General features: G+C 46.1%; 1 protein-coding gene and 1 long non-coding RNA gene across 2 annotated transcripts in view; one reads left to right on the top strand and one right to left on the bottom strand.

Annotated features, from left to right (window-relative positions):
* ELK4 (ETS transcription factor ELK4) overlaps positions 1 to 204 on the bottom strand; it is a 37,165-nt gene extending 36,961 nt beyond the window's left edge. The window contains exon 1 of the mRNA XM_056558050.1: positions 72 to 204. The gene's annotated coding sequence lies outside the window, so the exon portion shown is untranslated. The remainder of the gene's footprint in view (positions 1 to 71) is intronic.
* Positions 181 to 23,838, top strand: LOC130356462 (uncharacterized). Its single transcript, XR_008888890.1, has 3 exons — positions 181 to 321; positions 6,437 to 6,545; positions 22,430 to 23,838. It is a non-coding gene; the product is annotated as an uncharacterized LOC130356462 (long non-coding RNA).
* The last annotated feature ends 694 nt before the right edge of the window (positions 23,839 to 24,532 follow it).

Here is a 24,532-nt window from a genome sequence, read left to right as displayed (position 1 = left end):
GCGGAGCCTGGCATCCGTGGGCGCTGCCACCTCCCGCCCGCACTCCTCACCCAACCCTTTACCAGCCATACCCGCTGTTCGGTCACCACAGTCCGGCGCGCCCCATGTCCCCTCCTCCTGTCACTTTACGGCTCCGCTTCGGCCCACCACCACAGAACGGGCCGCCATCCGCCATACGTCACTTCCGGGGCGGAGACAAACGCCAGTAGTGGGGAAGGGCAGCGGCCCGGTGTGTTCCGACACGGAGAGAGCACGTAATACAGCAGTGTTCTCTCCATACTCTGTCCTTATCAGCTAGTGTTCTCTGGAAGCAGCAGTCAGGTCAGGCACGGGATGAATAGTGATCCCCACTGCAGCCAGTGTAATACAACGTCTTTACCTGTAGGGTATGATGAGGAAAAGAGCTTCAGTTGCCCATAGCAACCAGAGTGCTTCTCTATGAAAAATGTAATAATTGGTTGCTATGGGCAACTGCTCCACTTTCCCTCTGCACAGGATTTGAAAAATCTCCCCCGATCAGTCCCTGTTTTCTCAGGACCTATTGCAAAACTGCAACTCAGTGCATGCTGGGAGTAGTAGTTTTGCAACAGCTGGAGGCACACTGGATGGGGGACACAGATCCCTATTCCATTTTTTCTGTTTTTAAAGGGTTCTCCGGTGCTTAGACATCTTATCCCCTATCCAAAGGATAGGGGATAAGATGCCTGATCGCGGGAGTCCTGCCGCTGGGGACGCCCGTGATCATGCACGCGGCACCCTGTTTGTAATCAGTCCCCGGAGCGTGTTCGTTCCGGGTCTGATTACCAGCGACCACAGGGCCGGCGGCGTGTGACGTCACGCCTCCGCCCCCATGTGACGTCACACTCCGCCTCTCAATGCAACCCTACGGGAGGGGGCCCTGTGGTCGCTGGTAATCAGACCCGGAGCGAACACTTCCGGGGACTGATTACAAATGGGGTGCCGCGTGCAAGATCATGGGGGTCCCCAGCGGTGGGACTCCCGTGATCAGGCATCTTATCCCCCATCCTTTGGATAGGGGATAAGATGTCTAAGCACCAGAGAACCCCTTTAATACATCAACGTCAAGAATTGACTGATCACTTGACCACCCATTGACAGCACCATTATTACTACATAGATAGAAATAAGCAAATCCATTCAGTCAAAAAAAAAAAATCTGTTAGAATCTAAAGCAGTGTTTCCCAACCTTTTTCGGGTCGGGGCACACCTCGAAAAAAAAAGGTCAGCGGGGCACCGCTACCGAGGTTGACGAGCAAAAAAAAAAAAAGGGGATGCAATGCACTATATCTATTTATCAGTGGGTATGTAGTTTAAAGTGCTGCTTTATACAGCAACTCACCAATGACGTCTTCTCTAATTTGCAATGTTGCCTTCTCTTCTCCATTTGGTCCGGGCCATCATCACGATTTCTTCCACACACAATTCTTCACCGTTAAACCTTCTAAACAAATCTATTAGGTGCCGAACTTTTTTTTACATGGGTGACAGAGGGGTGTAGAAGAGTGTACATAGGTGACAGAGGGATGTAGAGGGGTGGACATGGGTGACAAAGGGGTTTAGAGGAGCGTACAGAGGGGTGTAGAGGAGCGTACATGGGTGACAGGGGTGTAGAGGAGTGGACAGAGGTGGCAGGGGTGTAGAGGAGCGGACAGAGGGGTGTAGAGGAGCGTACATGGGTGACGGGTGTAGAGGAGCGGACAGTGGGGTGTAGAGGAGCGTACATGGGTGACGGGTGTAGATGAGTGTACAGAGGGGTGTAGAGGAGCATACATGGGTGACAGGGGTGTAGAGGAGTGTACATGGGTGACAGGGGTGTAGAGGAGCGTACATGGGTGACAGATGGGTGTAGAGAAGCAGACATGCGTGACAGGGGTGTAGAGGAGTGGACAGAGGGGTGTAGAGGAGCAGACAGGGGTGTAGAGAAGCAGACATGGGTGACAGGGGTGTAGAGGAGTGGACAGGGGTGTAGAGGAGTGGACAGAGGTGTGTAGAGGAGTGTACATGGGTGACAGGGGTGTAGTGGAGTGTACATGGGTGATAGGGGTGTAGAGGAGTGTACAGGGGTGTAGAGGAGTGGACAGAGAGGTGTAGGGGAGTGGACAGAGAGGTGTAGAGGAGCGGACAGAGGGGTGCAGAGGAGCGTACATGGGTGACAGGGGTTTAGAGGAGTGTACAGAGGGGTGAAGAGGAGCGTACATGGGTCGACAGGGGGGTGAACATGGGTGACAGGAGGGTGGACAGGGGTGACAGAGGGGTGTAGAGGAGTGTACAGGGGTGACAGAGGGATGTAGAGGAGTGTACATGAGTGACAGAGGGGTGTAGAGGAGTGTACATGGGTGACAGAGGGGTGTACATGAGTGACAGAGGGGTGTAGAGGAGTGTACATGGGTGACAGAGGGGTGTAGAGGAGTGTACATGAGTGACAAAGGGGTGTAGAGGAGTGGACATGGGTGACAGAGGGGGTGTAGAGGAGTGGAAATGGGTGAAAGGGGTGTAGAGGAGTGGACAGAGGGGTGTAGAGGAGCGTACATGGGTGACAGGGGTGTAGAGGAGTGGACAGAGGGGTGTAGAGGAGTGTACATAGGTCGACAGGAGGGTGAACATGGGTGACAGAGGGATGACAGGAGGGTAGACGGGGGTGACAGGGATGACAGGAGGGTGCACTGGGGTGACAGGAGGGTGGACGGGGGTGATGGGGGGGTGGACATGGGTGACGGGGGGTGAACGGGAGTGAAAGGGATGACAAGAGGGTGAACATGGGTGACAGGAGGGTGGACAGGGGTGACAGGAGGGTGGACAGGGGTGACGGGGGTGTTGAACATGGGTGACAGGAGGGTGGATGAGGGTGAACATGGGTGACAGGAGGGTGGACGGGAGTGAAAGGGATGACAGGAGGGGGTGAACATGGGTGACAGGAGGGGGTGAACATGGGTGACAGGAGGGGGTGAACATGGGTGACAGGAGGGGGTGGACGGGAGTGAAAGGGATGACAGGAGGGTGAACATGGGCGTGAACAGGGGTGACAGGAGGGTGGACAGGGGTGAAAGGAGGGTGAACATGGGTGACGAGGGTGAACAGGGGGGGTGGACAGGGGGGGGATGAACATGGGTGACAGGAGGGTAGACGGGAGTGAAAGTGATGACAGGAGGGTGAACATGGGTGACAGGAGGGTGGATGAGGGTTAACATGGGTGACGGGAGGGTTGACAGGGGTGACAGTAGGGTGGACGGGGGTGGACATGGGTGACAGGAGGGTGGACGGGAGTGAAAGGGATGATAGGAGGGTGAACATGGGTGACAGGAGGGGGTGAACATGGGTGACAGGAGGGAGGACACGGGTGAAAGAGATGACAGGTGGGTGAACATGGGTGGCAGGAGGGGGTGAACATGGGTGACAGGAGGGGGTGAACATGGGTGACAGGGGGGGTGAACATGGGTTACAGGAGGGGGTGGACGGGAGTGAAAGGGATGACATGAGGGTGAACATGGGTGTGAACAGGGGTGACAGGAGGGTGGACAGGGGTGACAGGAGGGTGAACATGGGTGACTGGAGGGTGAACAGGGGGGGTGGAAAGGGGGGGGGGGTGAACATGGGTGACAGGAGGGTGGACGGGAGTGAAAGTGATGACAGGAGGGTGAACATGGGTGACAGGAGGGTGGATGAGGGTGAACATGGGTGACAGGAGGGTTGACAGGGGTGACAGAAGGGTGGACAGGGGGGTGGACATGGGTGACAGGAGGGTGGACGGGAGTGAAAGGATGACAGGAGGGTGAACATGGGTGACAGGAGGGGGTGAACATGGGTGACAGGAGGGGGTGAACATGGGTAACAGGAGGGAGGACACGGGTGAAAGGGATGACAGGTGGGTGAACATGGGTGGCAGGAGGGGGTGAACATGGGTGACAGGAGGGGGTGAACATGGGTGACAGGGGGGGTGAACATGGGTGACGGGGAGTGGACGGGAGTGAAAGGGATGACATGAGGATGAACATGGGTGTGAACAGGGGTGACAGGAGGGTGGACGGGGGGGGTGGATATGGATGATGGGGGTGGTGAACATGGGTGACAGGAGGGTGGACAGGGGTGACAGGAGGGTGGACAGGGGTGACAGGAGGGTGGACAGGGGGGTGGACATGGGTTATGGGGGGGGTGGACATGGGAACATGGGTGACAAGGGGGGGTGGACATGGGTGACAAGGGGGGCAGACTGGGTGACGGGGGGGGGGGACTGGGTGACAGGGGGCGGGGCGGACTGGGTGACAGGGGGGTGGACTGGGGGACAGGGGGGCGGACTGGGTGACAGGGGGGGCAGACTGGGTGACAGGGGGGGCAGACTGGGTGACAGAGGGGGCGGACTGGGTGACAGGGGGGGCGGACTAGGTGACAGGGGGGGGCGGGCATGGGTGACGGGGGGGGTGGACATGGGTGACCGGGGTGGTGGACATGGGTGACGGGGGGGTATAGGGTGGACCCGGGTGATGGGGGGGGGTTGGACAGGGTTGAGAAGGGGTAACAGAGGGGTGGAAAGGGTACAGTACCTTAAGCAAGCCGGTCCGCGCAGCTTGCAGGTCCACGGCAGGCACGGGAGTCCGGCGCAGGTGAAGATCGTTCCGCCCCAGGGACCCATTTTCGGCTCACTGCGTCACAAGGTAGACGGAGGAGGGGGACGCAGGGGACGCAGTGGGGAGGGGGACGCTGTGTGCATAGTGCGCACGCAGGCTTCCCTTCCCCCCTGCGCCGACAGTCATAAGCGTGCAGGCCGGGGCGGGATATTTAAAAAAAAAATCACAGCAAAATCCCGCGGCACCACGGCCAGTGGCGAACGGCACACACGTGTGCCGCGGCACCGCGGTTGAGAATCACTGATCTAAACTATTTGTTATTAATTTTGGATTTGTTTTGTTCCTGCCCTTGTGTATGGAGTGGTGACACTGTATTGCAGCTTGTACTCACTACATTGGCTGGGCCAGGTGGCTTCCCTGCTCCTGTATATACTTTGTCTGGGCAATCGGGGAACCTCTGAATTAGGATCTTAAAGGGGTATTCCAGGCAAAAACTTTTGTAAAAATTTTATATATATATATATCAACTGGCTCCGGAAAGTAAACAGATTTGTAAATTACTTCTATTAAAAAATCTTAATCCTTCCAATAGTTATTAGCTTCTGAAGTTTTCTGTCTAACTGCTCAATGATGATGTCACGTCCCGGGAGCTGTGCATGATGGGAGAATATCCCTTGCATGATGGGAGAATATCCTCATAGGAGCTGGACAGCTCCCGGGACGTGAGTCATCTGAAAGCAGTTAGACAGAAAACAGCAACTCAACTTCAGAAGCTAATAACTATTGGAAGGATTAAGATTTTTTAATCAAAGTAATTTACAAATCTGTTTAACTTTCCGGAGCCAGTTGATATATAAAAAAAAGTTTTTGCCTGGAATACCCCTTTAAACAAATCTGTTGGATTTGCTGAAATCTCAGGAAATTCTCTTATCTCTATTTTGCAAAAATTATTTTTGTATGAATAAATAAAATATAAACAACATTTTGCAAAGAAAAATATGTTTTTCCTCCATTACATTTGTGTATATACAACGTACAGCAGTCTTCCATGTGTCAATGTAACTTCAAATGGTTTAACCCCATAAGGACCAGGCCTTAAAGACACAGACAATTATATTTTTGCGTTTTCGTTTTCTCCTCCTCACCTTCTAAAAATCATAACTCTTTCATATTTCCATCCACAGACCCATGTGAGGGCTTGTAATTTGCGTAACCAATTGCACTTTGTACTGACATCACTTATTTTACCATAAAATGTACGGCAAACCCCAAAAAATATTATGTGTGTGAGGAAATTGAAACGAACACTGAAATTTAGCAAATATTGGAGGGTATTGTTTTCACGCTGTACATTTTACGGTACAAATTACATATTTTCTTTATTCTATGTGTCAATACGATTGAAAAGATACCCATGATTAAATACTTTTTTATAATTGTACCGCTTAAAAAAAAAAAAAACCTTTTTCACAAAATAAGTATGTTTAAAATTGCCCAATTTTGCCCCCCTATAATTTTCCCAGTTTTCCGTATACGGTATATGTGACAATATGATCACATTTTTTTTTTCTATTTGATGTGACCAGAACACAGCAATTTTGGACTTTTTTTTTAAATTTTTTTTTTTACGTTTATGCCATTCACCTTACGGGATCATTTACATAATATTTTGATAGTTCGGACATTTATGCACGTGGCGATACCAAATATGTTTATTAATTACTTTATTTTATGCTTTTTGAAGGTAAAATTGGAAAAAGTGGTGATTTACATTTTTACTGGGTGAGGGGAATGTTCTAATTTTTTTTTAAACTTTTTTTTACTTTCTTTTCCCACTTTTTATGTTCCCATAGGGGACTATTTATAGCAATCTTTAGATTGCATATACTGAACAGACACTCGGACCCTGTTGAGGAAGCACACAGCTGGAATCTGTGAATGGTCCAAGAAGTGGTGTGAACTGTGAGTAACAGGTTGCAGGAGTCACATGTTTAACTGGCTGAGGGTAGCTCACCAGTTAATAGTCAGGGCATGCTGATATGTGTAGTCAGTGACCACACGGTCTAGGATTTTAGTTTGTTCCTGGGTTGTTTGTTTTTCCCCTGCAACCTGTCTAAATAAAGCTGGCAAGGTGCGAGGCTTACATGAATAACCGTTGTCTGAGGGTTTATGGAGTGGAAACGTGTCCCGTGGCAGTGTCCAGGACGATCCCGGAGCTATCCCCAAGGAGGAATCCTTACAACCTGTACTAATAGACATATCGCCCCGGGTGTCACTCCTGACACCCGATGCGATCGTCCATAATATAGCAGAGATGCGGAGCAGCTCTATACAGCGCTCGTATCTCTGCTCTGTACTCCGGCTGGCCAGTGATGTGAATAGAAATTCACATCACTCATTCATATTTTCTGCCCAGAGTGGGGATTGGCTGGATGGCTGCAGCCAATCCCCAATCTCAGAGGGAAATATGAATGAGTGATGTTCATATCACTGGCCGGAGTATAGTGCAGAGATGCGGAGCGCAGGAGAAAGCCGCTCCACATCTCTGCAATAGAAAGGACGATCGCAGGTACTACTGCTCCCAACATGGAGCACACTCTGCTCCATCCTGGGAGCTGTAGTACCTGCATTAATAGACAGATCGCAGTGAGTGTAACTTCTGACACCTGTTGCGATCTGTCTATTAATGCAGGTACTACAGCTCCCAGCATGGAGCAGAGTGTGCTCCATGTTGGGAGCAGTAGTACCTGCAGTTAAGGAAAGATCGCAGCAAGTGTCACTCCTGACACCTGCTGTGATCCTCCTGTATAATGTATAGATGCGGGTGGCCGCTCTTCTATGGTCCCCTGCACTGACGTATATATACACCTATTCATATTTCCCGCAGAGAGCTGTGATTGGCTGGAACCATCTGGCCAATCACAGCTCTCTGTGGGAAATATGAATAGGTGTGTGTATGTGTATATATATATATATATATATATATAGCAGTGCAGGGGACCATAGAAGTGCGGCCAGCCGCATCTATAAATTATTTTGAAGGATCGCAACAGAACCTGGGGTGATCTGACAATTAGTACAGGTACTACTACTCCCATCATGGAACATTGATTTCCACATTTTAACATTGATATTTCGTTGGAATAAAGTGTTACCTTGAATTATAAAGAACCGTTGGTTTGCAGTCTTCTTTGGAGAAACTCCGGCTACTCCCGAATTTTGACCTGGCGTGTCGGAACCAAGGTGTTTGTTTGAAGGCTTGTAGGATTGGGGGGGGGGGGGGGGTTAGGACGAAAAAAAAACTCGTAGTGAAGTGAAAAAGAAAAATCACTGCACGTATTGTCTGCACTTTTATATCGATCCTGTCTGCTCTCCAATTTTTGTATTTTATCATAGCCATAAGGGAGTTAATCCAATACTTACAGCCTGTTAATCAGAGTTTCTACAATATTTAAATATGTGGGTTCAAGCACCCAGTGCACCACTAACACAAACATGAGTGGTAGTGTGGTATACAAGCAGTTACTTGCTATTGAAATTAATGGTAATTCTGAAAAGCCACTAGTTTGAGTATTCTGGGGGCAGATTTACAATTGTAAATACTGGCAACATTTTCTTAAAAAACTGGCATACAAGTCCTACACCACAGTTATTATGTGTTTTAGACAATTTGAAACTCTTTTGCACCCTGGGTTAACAAGGATGAGTGACATAGAAAGATTTGGTATGGCTTGAATGTGACCATGTACCATGACCATGGTCTAAATTTAGATTAGACAGTCTTAAGGCACATTTATTTAAGATTTATATTTATTTTTTGTTTAGATTTATTTAAAGGTAACGCACGTGTCGGCACACTGGCCTTCTTCTGGGAGTGTAGACGCACTAAAGACTAAGGCATACAATGATATGCCTACTAATGTATGTGACTCTACGCTTAATGCAATATCATACAAAAAAAAAGACAAGGCGTATACATATCAAAGTACAAATAGAGATCATTTTATTAAACATCACTGCATCATGAACAAACATTTAAAAACAAGTAAAAATACAATCATCTGGGAGTATAGGCAGAGAGAAGTCCCTTACATTACAAAGTATATAAATATACCCAGCAATATGATACAGTGGTCTCTCAACATACGATGGTAATACGTTCCAAATGGACCATCGTTTGTTGAAACCATCGTATGTTGAGGGATCCATGCAATGTAAAGTATAGGACAGTGGTCTACAACCTGCGGACCTCCAGATGTTGCAAAACTACAACACCCAGCATGCCCGGACAGCCGTTGGCTGTCCGGGCATGCTGGGAGTTGTAGTCTTGCAACATCTGGAGGTCCGCAGGTTGAAGAAGACTGGTAGAGGAAGTTGTACTCACCTGTTCCCGCCACTACGGACCGTCACCGCTGCCCGGGATGTCGCCTTCCATCGCTGTCGCCGCGTCCCCGGGGTGTCCCCACCGCTCCGGCAAGGCCTCTGCTTCCCCGGCATCCTCGCTCTCCGACGCCGCCATCACGTCGCTACGCATGCTGCTCCTATTGGATGACAGGACGGCGTGCGCAGTGACGTGATGAGAGCGCCGATGATGCAGGGGATCCCGAAGAGGACGCGCCGGAGCCCCAAGGACAGGTAAGTGATTGTCAGCGGACCATACGGGGCGCCGTAAACGGCTATCCGGTGGCAGCTAAAGAAGTCTGCGCTGCCGGATAGCGGTTTATGCGATGTCCCCGACATAAAAAAGAATCGTATGTTGATGCTGCCTTCAACATGCGATGGCCTCTGAGAGGACATCGTATGTTGAAATGATTGAATAAAAATGTAACAAGGTGACCAATGTAGAAAAGTCTACCCACTATGCAAATTGCACTAGTGCAGAACAGTAATTACCTAGTTAGTGAGCATATCCTCACGAGATGCCGTACACGTCCTTTGGAGCTCTCGCAATCTCCGGAACAATGACGCACTTACCATCCTCATTCAGTAATTGGTCCTCCTCAGATATAAATATTAGGTCCATTACCCCTTTAGACTACGCCCCAAAAGAAACATTGGGTGTCGGAGGTCCCGTTGTGTCCCTACTAGGTAATTACTGTTCTGCACTAGTGCAATTTGCATGATGCAGTGATGTTTAATAAAATGATCTCCATTTTTGGAACTTTGATCTGTACACAACTTGTCTTTTTTTTGTATGGCACTAAAGACTAACTACATTTACGATGCATAATGAGTTTACAATGTTTGAGAATAAGATGGTATTAGTATATCTACCCCTCTCTTCTCTGTAGAAAACATTACGAACAAATGGCTTGTTCTTAGGATTGGCAACGCCTTAGGATTGGCAACCCAACTTTCTAATCAGAGTTCTGGGAGGGAACTGTTTAACAAGATTCTATTCATATTCTGGGGGGGGGAGATTCTATCCTTAATTAAAAATGTTTGATTATCACTCAAGAGAGCAAAGCTGTGACAACTTTATATTAATTATAATGGCTGGTTGTCGCTATTAAATTAATAGAATGGCTGTGATTATATAAAGTGTGTGGGTTTCACAAAAGCCTTATTATTGTGTAAAATTATGAGTCATTGAAACCAAGGAACAGAAAGAGTTATACATGTTCCATGCTTTGTTGTTTTTTTGTTAGAGGGGAATTGACAACAGCATTACCCACACTAATCTGATTATACAGGGTAATAGTGCCACAGTTTACCTTTCCAAAATCTGTTGCACTCTTCCAGAGTGATATCTACTAATCCAAATATGCATGGTACACCTTTATATACCCTTCTGCTTGCCACTTTTCTTTTCTTCAGGACTGCTTGACATGCCATAACATCAAACCCCCCCCCCCCAGTCCAGCTGGGCAGTATCCCAGGGCAGGTGGGCAGAATAGTGCTTTAAGAGTATGATTTGCATATTTGGATTATTGGATATATATCTGGATTTTGACATAGTAAACTGTGTTAGATTCCGCACTTTTAATCTGCAGGTGATGTTGTCAGTTTCCCTTTAAAAAGCCAGTAAACGGGTAAGGAGTGTAATACACATGTTTCCTGAAATATTCATACATCAAAGGCTAGCTACTTTGCCCTACTTTGCCCCCATAGTACTATACTGTAAGTACATTGTGCCTAGACTATTACTATTCACATAATACATAGGGGGAGATGTTTTTTTTTTTTTTTTTTTCTGTAAAATTATTTTTATTAGGTTGTAAACATTAAACAAACACAACAACATTTTGCGTATTGCAAATAATCAAGTTATAACATGGGACAATTTGCATGGATATCTTAATAATGAATTTTCAATTATACACTGCTCAATAAAGGGAACCCTTAAGAAACACAATGTAACTCCAAGTCATCACACTTCTGTGAAATCACACTGTCCACTCAGGAAGCAACACTGATTGACAATCAATTTCACATGCTGTTGTGCAAATGGAACAGACAACAGGTGGAAATTATAGGCAATTAGCAAGACACCCACAATAAAGGAGCGGTTCTGCAGGTGGCTGATGTTTTGGTCACTTTTGAATACTGGCGGTGCTTTCACTCTAGTGGTAGCATGAGACTGAGTCTACAACCCACACAAGTGGATCAGGTAGTGCAGCTCAACCAGGATGGCACATCAATGTGAGCAGTGGCAAGAAGGTTTGCTGTGTCTGTCAGCGTAGAGTCCAGAGCATGGAGGTGCTACCAGGAGACAAGCAAGTACATCAGGAGATGTGGAGGAGGGCAACAAGCCAGCAGCAGGACCGCTACCTCCATCTTTGTACAAGGAGGAGCACTGCCAGAGCCCTGCAAAATGACCTTCAGCAGGCCATAAATGCGCATGTGTCCACTCAGTCAGAAACAGACTCCATGTGGGGGTGGGTATCAGGGCCCGATGTCCACAGGTGGGGGTTGTGCTTACAGCCAAACTCCATGCAGGATGTTTGGCATTTGCCATAGAACACCAAGATTGGCAAAACCGCCACTAGTGCCCTGTGCTCTTCACAGATGAAAGCAGGTTTACACTGAGCACATGTGACTGAGTCTGGACACGCCGTGGAGAACATTCTGCTGCCTGCAACATCCTCCAGCATGTCTGGTTTGGCGGTGGGTCAGTAATGGTGTGGGGAGGAATTTCTTTTGGGGGGCCACATAGCCCTCCTTGTGCTTGCCAGAGGTAGCCTGACTGCCATTAGGTACCGAGATGAGATCCTCAAACCCCTTGTGAGATCATATGCTGGTGCGGTTGGCCCTCGGTTCGTCCTAATGCAAGACAATGCTAGACCTCATGTGGCTGGAGTGTGTCAGCAGTTTCTGCAAGAGGAAGGCATTGATGCTATGGACTGGCCCGCCCGTTCCCCAGACCTGAATCCGATTGAGCACATCTTGAACATCGTGTCACTCCATCCACCAATGCCACGTTGCACCACAGACTGTCCAGGAGCATGCCCAGGCGTTGTAGGGAGGTCATATGGGCACGTGGAGGCCACACACTACTGAGCCTCATTTTGACTTGTTTTAAGGACATTACATCAAACTTGGATCCGCCTGTAGTGTGGTTTTCCACTTTGATTTTAAGTGTGACTCCATATCCAGACCTCCATGGGTTGATAAATTTGATTTCCATTGATAATTTTTGTGTGATTTTGTTGTCAGCACATTCAACTATGTAAAGATGAAAGTATTTCATACGATTAGTTCATTCATTCAGATCTAGGATGTTTTATCTTACTGTTGCCTTTATTTTTTTGAGCAGTGTATTACTTAGAAATATTATGACACATAAAAGTAAAATTTGTAAGTACGTGTAGAAACAAAGGATAAAGGAATAAAAATAAAATAATAACAAAAACAAATAAAATTAATATAAGTTAAACATCCTATTCCTGAATATTATAACAAGCATATGAGTATCTAACTCCAGTGGTCACAACTTTATTTAATAGTTTTGTGTGTCTTTATTATAAAAAAAAAAACATTATAGATAAAAACCACATGGGTATTTAAGTGATGGCAACACAGCAGTGTGTTGTATCTCCACGACAAAAGTTCTCCTCTGGTGTTCCTCCATGTTGTTCGAGTATACAATATAATCTGAAAAGCTAGTATGTAGAATATCTATGTATTTCATTATACATGTCGTTTGGGAAAGTAAATTTAGTAATGGCAACTAATGTGCCGTCCGTAGTGCTAGGATGAGTTAGTTACTTTTCAGACAATGCAAAAGCCATCTCTCCCATGCTTGAGTACATTTATGAATGTTGCCCTGTTGCCAAGCAAATGTGGCATCACATGTTTGAGAAATTTAGACCTTATCTGTAATATCAGTTATGGTTGGGACTTTTTCTGTTTTCCAATATTGTGCTAAAGTTGATCTAGCTGCTATTGGGATATATGAAACTATTGTCCTTATTTATACATACATTTTCTCGATTCCGATGTTTAGTATAAATAATTCTGGTGTCCACTTGTGTTCTACTGAGGAGATTATACATAATAGAAAATGTAGATCTTTTATCAATTTATTTAATTTCGGGTAATCCCAATTTTTTTTTTATGTTTCCTCTCCCACCACATTTTCTCCAGCAGGTTGAGAAGCATTCTGGATATATAACGCTAAGACGTGTAATTGTGTAGTACCATCTAGATGCTGTTTTAATGAATTGCTCTTTGTGATTAGTGCATTTGGTGGCTGTTTTGATGTAAGACAAAGCTTTCAACCTCATCTCTTCTGATATCTGCATTTTTAAGTCTTCCTCCCATTTCTTTTTGTAATCAAAATTGGTAGGTAGGATGTCCTCATTAAATAAATCATAGGACATGTTTAGTGCTAAGTTTGTCTATGGAGGTAGGAGGTAATTCTGTTAGATCAAACAGCACTTGTGTCAGGATCCGGATAGGTATGCAGCGAGGACACTGGTGGTGGATCCTCTGTGTCAGTGGGGTGATGACGTGGGCCGTACCAGGGGAACGGAGTCTAAGGGGTTACCGTATATACTCGAGTATAAGCCGACCCGAGTATAAGCCGAGACCCCTAATTTCAACCCAAAATCCCAGGAAAAGTTATTGACTCGAGTATAAGCCTAGGGTGGGAAATACATCATCCCCCCCTGTCATCATCCAGACCCGTCATTAACATCCTCATCATCATCCCCTTGTCATCATCCCACACATCCCCCCTTCATCATCCCCTTATCATCCCACACATCCCCCCTTCATCATCCCCTTATCATCCCACACATCCCCCCTTCATCATCCCCTTATCATCCCACACATCCCCCCTTCATCATCCCCTTATCATCCCACACATCCCCCCTTCATCATCCCCTTATCATCCCGCACATCCCCCCTTCATCATCCCCTTATCATCCCACACATCCCCCCTTCATCATCCCCTTATCATCCCACACATCCCCCCTTCATCATCCCCTTGTCATCATTCGCCCTCAGTGGACTTCAACCTGCGGACCTCCATAGGTTTCAAAACTACAACTCCCAGCAAGCCCGGGCAGCCATCGGCTGTCCGGGCTTGCTGGGAGTTGTAGTTTTGAAACCTCCGGAGGTCCGCAGGTTGAAGACCACTGCGGCCTTCGACATCATCCAGCCCCCTCTCACCCCCCTTTAGTTCTGAGTACTCACCTCCGCTCGGCGTTGGTCCGGTCCTGCAGGGCTGTCCGGTGAGGAGGTGGTCCGGGCTGCTATCTTCACCGGGGGCGCCTCTTCTCCGCGCTTCCGGCCCGGAATAGAGGCGTTTCCTTGACAACGACGCAGAAGTACGTTGGCAATGAACGCACCTCTGCGTCGTTGTCAAGGCAACGTGACTATTCTGAGACCGGGCCCGAAGCGCTTAGAAGAGGCCTCCCCGGTGAAGATAGCAGCCCGGAACCACTATCCCACCGGACCACCTCCTCACCGGACAGCCCTGCAGCACCGGACCAGCGCCGAGCGGAGGTGAGTACTCAGAACTAAAGGGGGGTGAGAGGGGGCTGGATGATGTCGAAGGCCGCAGTGGTCTTCAACCTGCGGACCTCCGGAGGTTTCAAAACTACAACTCCCAGCAAGCCCGGACAGCCGATGGCTGGCCGGGCTTGCTGGGAGTTGTAGTTTTGAAACCTCTGGAGGTCCGCAGGTTGAAGACCACTGCGGGTGGGGGAGTTCACTCGAGTATAAGCCGAGGGGGGTGTTTTCAGCACGAAAAATCGTGCTGAAAAACTCGGCTTATACTCGAGTATATACGGTACTGGTTTTCACCAGAGCCCGCCTCAAAGCGGGATGGACTTGCAGCGGCAGGTAACCCCCAGGTCGTTCCACCCGATAGGGACTCAACCCCAGCTGACAGCTGGGACAGGCGCGGTACAGAAGGACAAGGCAAGAGCAAGGTCAGATGTAGCAGAAGGTCAGGGCAGGCAGCAAGGGTCGTAGTCAGGGGCAACAGCAGAAGGTCTGGAACACAGGCTTGGGAACACAGAAAACGCTTTCACTGGGCACTAGGCAACAAGATCCGGCGATGACAGGAAAGGGAAGTGGGCCTCTATAAGGAGGGAGCAGGTACTGATTAGGCCAGGCGCCAAACAATGGCGCACTGGCCCTCCAAATCTCAGAGCCGGCGCGCGCGTGCCCTAGGGAGCGGGGCCGCGCACGCCGGGACTGAGCAGACGGAGGACAGGGCAGGTGAGGAGATTGGGATGCGAGCCGCGGGCGGGCGCGTCCCGCTACGCGGGTCGCATCCCCGCCGGTGACAGTAGTGCAGCGCTCCCTGTCAGCAGATCTGACCGGGGCGCTGCACAGAGGTGAACGCCGCGAGGGCTCCGGGGAGGAGCAGGGACCCGGAGCGCTCGGCGTAACAACTTGTGAGGGTGCTGAATACAGGGACAGTATAGTAGATATAATCTTTTGTGAAAAGCTGAATTATTTCATCGTCTCTGACATATAACCCCAATGCACCCTGTCAAACGCATTCTCTGCATCCATCTGCATAGGGGGAGATTAATGTGTAGAGTGCAGAAGAAATTTGATCAGCTATTAGTTGGATTACTTTAGGCAAAAAGCTATGTGGCAAAATTTTGGTGCACTTTTGACACATAAATGTGTCAAGATTGACCTCCACACCATATTATGCACTGTGTGACAAATCCAGCGGCATCATTTCGTCTATAAAGAATGATGAAGATGTGAACAGAGCCTTAGTCAAAATAGAAAATGCATTGTGCATATGCTCATGGAGTGCATTAAATATTTCTGCCACCAGATGGTGCTCTAAGAACTCTATGAATTACTGATGCAAAAATACAGGAATCTCCAAGCCTCATATGATAAGTTGATGTATGATATATCATACGCCTATATATGCCTGTTTGTCCTTGACAGATATTTAGCCAAGACATCCCTAGAAGTTTTTGTTTAAAGTCAACCACTTGTCATTATTTAAACGGAAGACATTCAGAATAGATCATAGAAAGCAAATCTGTGTATTGTTTGACCACTAAACAGTAAAATATCATTAACCCCTTAACCTGTTAAGGACCAAGGGCGTACCTGTACGTCCTGGGTCCTTTCCCTTTCTATAAAGCGGGGCCACGCTGTGGCTCCGTGTCATAGCGGGTCGGGCTAATAGCACGTGGCACTGATCACGGTGCCGCGTGCTATTAACCCTTTAGACGCGGTGTTCAAAGTTGAACTACCCCCCGGCTAGCTCAGGGGGCTGTCCGGGATCGCCATGGTGCCAGAACAGAGGACCCCCCACACACACACACACACACACACGTGACCCAATTTTGTAAACCACACCTCTCACAGAATAAGGGGTGCAGTGAGTATTTACACCCCACTGGCGTTCGACAGATCTTTTGAACAGTGGGCTGTACAAATGAAAAATAAAATTTTTCATTTTCATGGACCACTGTTCCAAAAATCTTTCAGACACCTGTGGGGTGTAAATGCTCACTGCACCCCTTATTACATTCTGTGAGGGGTGTAGTTTCAAAAATGGGGTGACACGTGGAGGGTCCACTGTTCTAGCATCATGGGGGCTTTCCAAAAGCCCAATGGAACTCCTTCTCTTCTGAGCATTGTAGTGCGCCCGCAGAGCACTTTACGTCCACATATGAGGCTTTTCCATACTCAGAAGAAATGAGGGTTACAAATTTTGGGGTAATTCTTTTCATACGGGGTAAAAGGAGAAAAAGCCCCCCAACATTTGTAACTCAGTATGAAATATGGAAATACTCCATAAGTGGCCCTAAACTGTTTCCTTGAAATATGACAAGGCTCCGAAGTGAGAGAGCGCCATGGGCATTTGAGGCCTAAATTAGGGATTTGCCTAGGGGTGGACTTGGATGCAACTTCCCATACGGTAAATGACGTAAATGTAAAAAAAAAAAAGCCAAACCACAGAATTGCTATTTTTTTTGAATATCCCACAAAAAAAGTTGTAATCAGGCCAGCCTAAAGTATCAAAACAACATGTTAGCTCAACCACAAGGTAAATGGCATAGAAAAGAAAACCACCAAATTTGCTATTGAGCAATTGAGTTACAAGTTTGGGGGGCTTTTCCTCCTGTTACCCCTTATGAAAAGGAAAAGTTGGGGTCTACACCAGCCTTTAGTGTAAAAAATTAAACATTTTGTCACTAACATGCTGGTATTGCCCCATACTTTTTATTTTCACAAGAGGTAAAAGGAAAAAAGCCCAAAAATTTGTAACACAATTTCTCCTGAGTACGGAAATACCCCATATGTGGGCATAAATTGCTCTGCGGACGCACAATAAGGCTCAGGAGAGCGCACTATGTACATTTGAGGCCTAAATTGGTGACTTGCACAGGGGCGGCTGATTTTACATTGGTTCTGACATAAACACAAAAATAAAATACCCACATGTGACCCCATTTTGGAAACTACACCCCTCACAGAACAAGGGGCATAGTGAGCCTTAACACCCCACAGGTGTTTGGAGTTGGATGGGAAAGTGAAAAAAAATGTTTTTAACTAAAATTCTGGTGTTACCTTATTTTTTTTTTTTTAAAGGGAAAATAAGAAAAAAAAGCCCTCCCAAAATTTGTAACCCCATTTATTCTGAGTAAGAAAATATCCCATATGTGGATGTAAAGTGCTCTGCGGGCGAACTACAATGCTCAGAAGAGAAGGAGTGCCATTGGGCTTTTGGAGAGAAAATGTGTCCGGAATTGAAGGCCATGTGGGTTTACAAAGCCCCCATAGTGCCAGAACAATAGGCACCCCCCCCCACATGTGACCCCATTTTGGAAACCACACCCCTAATATGTGGATGTAAAGTTCTCTGCGGGCGAACTACAATGCTCAGAAGATAAGGAGCGCCATTGGGCTTATGGAGAGAAAATGTGTCCGGAATTGAAGGCCATGTGTGTTTACAAAGCCCCCATAGTGCCAGAACAATAGACCCCCCCCACATGTGACCCCATTTTGGAAACTACACCCCTCACTGAATGTAATAAGGGGTACAGTGAGCTTTTATGCCCCACAGGTGTCTAACAGATTTTTGGAACAGTTTGTAAAATGTAATTTTTCATTTGCACAGCCCACTGTTCCAAAGATCTGTCAAACGCCAGTGGGGTGTAAATGCTCACTGCACCCCTTATTAAATTCTGTGAGGGGTAAAGTTTCCAAAATGGGGTCACATGTGGGGGGTCCACAGTTCTGGCACCACGGGGGCTTTGTAAATGCTCATGGCCCCCGGCTTCCATTCCAAACAAATTCTCTCTCCAAAAGCCCAATGACGCTCCTTCTCTTCTGAGCATTGTAGTGCGACAGCAGAGCAACTGACATTCACACATGGAGTATTTCTATACGCAGAAAAAATCGGGTTACAAATTTTGGGGGGCATTTTCTCCTATTACCCCTTGTAAAAATGTAAAATTTGGGGGAAAACCCAGCATTTTAGTGAAGAAATTTTATTTTTTTGATTTACACATCTGAATTTAACGAAAAGTCGTCAAACACCCGTGGGATGTTAAGGCTCACTGTACCCCTTGTTACGTTCCTTGAGGGATGTAGCTTCCAAAATAGTGTGCCATGTGTTTTTTTTTTCTCTTCTGGCACCATAGGTGCTTCCTAAATGTAACATGCCCCCCCCCCCCAAAAAAAACCATTTAAGCAAAATTTGCTTTCCAAAAGCCAAATGTGGCTACTACTCTTCTGAGCATTGTAGTGTGCCAGGAGAGCACTTGACGTCAACACATGGGATACTTCCATACTCAGGAAAAAATGCCCCCCAAAATTTGTAACCCCATTTCTTCTATTACCCCTTGTAAAAATGTGCATTTTAATGGAAAAAAAATTCATTTACACCTCCGACGGGTGTTAAAACTCTCTGTAATACTTTGGTATTGCCTTTCAAGAGAATACTCCAGATCTGATTGCACACTTTTTTCCGGTTGTCACTGATCCTCATTTTCATGTTATTTTATAATCATGTTTTTATGATCATGTTTGTTTAATAAAATGTGCGATTTTACTGGCTATTTATTTGTTTGGTGCTACTTATTGATAGAATATACCATGCCCACATGGTGTGCATCCTTTTCTTGGGCCTCGGGATCCAAAAATATTCAATGGAGTAGGTGGCTTGTACTCACTTGTAACCAAGATATCTCTTAAGTTGCGTGATCTTCGAGCTGTCATAGTGACATTTTCTCATGCTCCCCAAATGTAATTGAAAATTTTTGATGAATCTCACCGGTTGTTCTCCCATAGATTTAATCTCAGGTTGAAGTAACTCTTGCCTGGGGGTGTGAGTTGCTCTGCTGCTGGGGACCCCGGGGATCGCTGCTGCAGCACCCCACTATCATTACTGCGCAGAGCGAGATCGCTCTGCACGTAATGACGGGCAATACAGGGGCCCGAGCATTGTTACGTCACGGCTTTGCCCCTCGTGACGTCAATACAAGTCTATGGGAGAGGGCGTGGTCGGTCGTCACGCCCCCTGCCATAGACTTGCATTAAGGGGACGGGCCGTGATGTCATGAGGGGTGGAGCATTGACGTCACGCTGCTCCGGCCTCTGTGTCGCCCGTCATTACGCACAGAGCGAACTCGCTCTGTGCAGTAATGATGGCGGGGTGCCGCAGCGGCGATCCCCGGGGTCCCCAGCAGCGGGACCGCGGCGATCTAACATCTAATCCCCTATCCTTTGGATAGGGGATAAGATGCCAGGGGCGGAGTACCCCTTTAAAAGCGAATACATTATGGCCCTGATTTACTAAGAGTGGAGTGTTTATTCTGGAGTGATTTCAATATCACTCGTTTTTTTTTTCAGGCTTATTTACTATTCTGTCGCAAATGTCGGTTATTTTTCTGTCGCAGTTTTTTTTTTGTCGCACTAGTCAATTGTGTCACACAAACTCCGAGCTAAAGAAATTAGTTGTGTGAGTCAAAATGGTTTAGACTTGTTTGGTTAAAAATGTTTCCATGAATCAAAAGTATTCATGTGTTAGAATTTTTCAAACATTACAATAATTATCCTTGTTTATCAGCTTCAGTGTTAAATTGATTTAAACCTAATATTGCAAATGTGTTAAAAAGAAAAAATATATATAAACATTAACTATCACAAAAGCATTCAATATTTTATTCATAAAAGTGTTGAACTGTACAAAAATGTTTTCAGGTTATAAAACAAGTTATTTTCACAAAAAACAAAATGGCACACAGTCCCTTGTTAGAAATCACTCCATTTTTGGAATTTCACTCAGCCTTTTGGCTGTCGGTTATTGTGTGAGGCAAACTCACACTTTTTCTCGAGTGATTTTGGAAGTACTCCGAGAATTTTTTTTTTTGTCAGTAAAATGCCCATTTTTGCATAAAACACGCCCATTTCAGAGTGAAAAAACCCCCCACTCCGAGTGTTTTCTAAAATTTGGTTGCATAAATAGTCGCACAGATGTTGTGACTAAAATTTAGGCGCAAAAAATGAGAAAAAGAGTCAATTGTACTTTAGTAAATGAGGGCCTATGTGTGAGTGTGAATTCCAATAACTGTAACAATAATTCGGACATCTCCTGCCCAACGCTGCTAGTCTCCAGAAAAAACTTTGTTGTTTGTAGGCCAAGGGGCGGATACAGTGTCTAGTCTCGGGAGTGGCACCTGAGTATCGTGCGCTAGTCCCATAGACTTGCATTGAGGGGGCGTGGTGTGATGTCACAAGGGGCGTGGCTATAATATCACAACGCCCACACCCAGGGTTAGGAACAAAATGTCCAGATCGCTGGAGCAGTGGAGTACCCCTTTAAGAACACAGCATAGTTCCCCCACACTAGGTAGGCAGCATTTTTCCCAGTTCCCCCATACTAAGTTGGCAGCATAGTTCCCCCACATTAGGTTGGCAGCATAGTTCCCCCACATTAGGTTGGCAGCATAGTTCCCCCACATTAGGTTGGCAGCATAGTTCCCCCACATTAGGTTGGCAGTATAGTTCCCCCACATTAGATTGGCAGTATAGTTCCCCCACATTAGGTTGGCAGTATAGTTCCCCCACATTAGGTTGTAGTTCCCCCACATTAGGTTGGCAGTATAGCTCACTCACATTAGGTTGTAGTTCCCCCACATTAGGTTGGCAGTATAGCTCACTCACATTAGGTTGTAGTTCCCCCACATTAGGTTGGCAGCATAGTTCCTCCACATTAGGTTGGCAGCATAGTTCCTCAAAATTAGGTTGGCAGCATAGTTCCCCTCACATTAGGTTGGCAGTATAGTTCCCCCACATTAGATTGGCAGTATAGTTCCCCCACATTAGGTAGGCAGTATAGCTCCCCCACAATAGGTTGTAGTTCCCCCACATTAGCTTGGCAGTATCGTTGCCCCACATTAGTTTGTCAGCATAGTTCCCCCACATTAAGTTGTATTTTCCCCACATTAGGTTGGCAGTGTGTACCCCCACATTAGGTTGCCAGTATAGTTCCCCCACATTAAGTTGTAGTTCCAACACATTAGGTTGGCAGTATCGTTCCCCCACATTATGTTGACAGTATAGTTCCCCCACAGTAGGTAGACAGTATAGTTCCCCCACATTAGGTTGTAGTTCCCTCACATTATGTTGTAGTTCCCCCACATTAGGTAGGCAGTGTGCACCCCCACATTAGGTTGCCAGTATAGTTCCCCCACATTAGGTTGTAGTTCCCCCACATTAGGTTGGCAGTATAGTTCCCCCACATTATGTTGGCAGTATAGTTCCCCCACAGTAGGTGGACAGTATAGTTCCCCCACATTAGGTTGTAGTTCCCCCACATTTAGTTGGCAGTATAGTTCCCCCACATAAGGTTGTCAACATAGTTCTCCCACATAAGGTTGTCAACATAGTTCTCCCACATTAGGTTGGCAGTATAGTTCCCCCACATTAGGTTGGCAGTATAGTTCCCCCACATAAGGTTGTCAACATAGTTCCCCCACATTAGGTTGGCAGCAAAGTTCCTCCACATTAGGTTGGCAGTATAGTTCCCCCACATTAGGTTGGCAGTATAGTTCCCTCACATTAGATTGGCAGTATAGTTCCCGCACATTAGGTAGGCAGTATAGTTCTCCCACATTAGGTTGTAGTTCCCCCACATTAGGTTGGCAGTATAGCTCCCCCACATTAGGTTGTAATTCTGGTTAAATGTCCTGTTCTAATATGAGAGTTGCGCAAACGTAGCTCCGCGAGCTAAGCTATTGATGTAACTCTGGGAGTAAAAAAGAAGTAGTTCTCAGGGCTACACCATTTAAATGGAATGTGTCACTTACACTTAGTGTTTGTTCTTAATTAGAGACACATATTGAAATACGTTCTTTTTTCTAATCTGATGTTATTTTCCTATTTTCTTTTTTTTTCCATCTCAGGTGAAAATAGGAGTGAAAATCTCTGCCAAAGCTGACGACCATTTCTAAAACTGCCTCTTATGTGCCTGGATTTATGAATAGACGTGCGCTTTTTAGTAATGCCAGTCTTGTTAATTCCCCCACCTCAGGTGTGAACCCTAACTTAAAGGGGTACTCCGGTGAATTAAGCCTTTGTAAAACCCGCTCGAGGAGGTGGACAGTAAAAAAAAAATAAAAAAAAAGTTTTCTTACCTTTATCGCTCCCACACTGTTGCTTGCATCACAGAACTCGGTTTGGGTGACATGACACAGACACTCATAAATCATTGGCTGAGGTGGGACCTCACTGCACATCATCCAAACCCAAAAGTGCCGGACAGCAGGAACCAATTTTCATGATTCTGCTGGCAGTGCAGGAGCAAGGAAGTAAGAAAGGGTTGTTTTCTTATTGTTCCTCTCTCAGTAAATTTTTAAAAGGGTTAGTGCACCAGAGTATCTTTTATAATACAATTTGCCCTTTGGTGCAGATTTTAAATTCACATGCTTCTGCTTTACTGTGCATTTTACGTAAAAAAAAATAATTCTAAGTGTTGTGAAAATTTTCTGCAAACATACTGCGGATCTGAAGCAAAATCTGCAACAGCAGATTTGAAATACATATATGGATCCACTAACTTTAAAATTACTACAAAATCTGCCGCAAAAAGCTCAAAATTACATAAAGAAAGGATAAACTGTCATTCACACACAGTTGGAACTATGTTATTTCAGTGTTTTAAACTAAGTGATTAAGTTATTTTAGATTCTAGAATGTCTTCTTGTAGGCCTATGGAAGGGGTTAACATTTTAGAAAGGTATCCTTACTCCACCTGTCATTGATTACCCTCCTAACCTTTCCCCATAGAATCTCTCTGTGAGGCAGATCCTGCTCAGCTTGTCAGATCTGCATTCCTAGTCTGTTACATGCATAGGACGGAAGTTGCAATTTGTAAAACCATGTAAAGGTGTAAAAACTGACCCATTCTATCTTTTATCCTGAGTTTTATTTATGTTTCCTTTTGTATTTATTTACGATCACCTCTTAGACCCTAATCGGTCTGAAGAAAAAGGGGTCCCACAACCTGTTCATGGCCAGCACAGTCTCCAGAGAGATCAATAAAATAATTTGCTTCATAAACTCTTATAGACGTTAATGAAGAATGCCAGAAATCACAAAATGAAGGTCTTGTACCTGTCAGGCATTTATGACCACAAATGCTTAAGATGGGAATATCTATGGTATCTGCCATACAGAGGAGGGCATCTTGCTCTTCTAATTCTGCATATACATCATAAGAAAATACAGCAGCATGGAAGGCATTATAGAGAAGCAGTCAGCAGTCTAAGCTGTGAATCAAGCCCTGGGTGAGATGAGATCTGTTACTGATAGTAGCTCCTGTGTAGTCTCCCTTCTCGTCACCCTCCATAGACTTGTATTTACAGTTTATGATCTCAGTTTGAGGAGAAAGATGTATTACTACAGTGGGGCAAAAAAAGTATTTAGTCAGCCACCAATTGTGCAAGTTCTCCCACTTAAAAAGATGAGAGAGGCCTGTAATTTTTATCATAGGTATAAGTCAAATATGACAGACATAATGAGGAATAAAATCCATAAAATCACATGGTCTGATTTTTAAATAGTTTATTTGCAAATTATGGTGGACAATAAGTAGTTGTCACCTACAAACAAGCAAGATTTCTGGCTCTCACAGACCTATAACTTCTTTAAGAGTCTCCTCGGTCCTCCACTCGTTACCTGTATTAATGGCACCTGTTTGAACTTGTTATCAGTATAAAAGACACCTGTCCACAACCTCAAACAGTCACACTCCAAACTCTACTGTGGCCAAGACCAAATAGCTGTCGAAAGACACCAGAAACAAAATTGTAGACCTGCACCAGGCTGGGAAGACTGAATCTGCAATAGGCAAGCAGCTTGGTGTGAAGAAAGTAACTGTTGGAGCATTTATTAGATAATGGAAGTAATACAAGACCACTGATAATCTCCCTCTATCTGGGGCTCCATGCAAGATCTCAACCCCGTGCAACCCCGTGGTGTCAAAATCATCACAAGAATGGTGAGCA

This window comes from Hyla sarda, chromosome 2 (assembly GCF_029499605.1).
Source record: "Hyla sarda isolate aHylSar1 chromosome 2, aHylSar1.hap1, whole genome shotgun sequence".
In the NCBI taxonomy this organism is placed as follows: Eukaryota; Metazoa; Chordata; class Amphibia; order Anura; family Hylidae; genus Hyla; species Hyla sarda.
The sequence above is the reverse complement of the archived record's forward strand: the minus strand, read 5'-3'. Positions and strand labels throughout refer to the sequence as shown.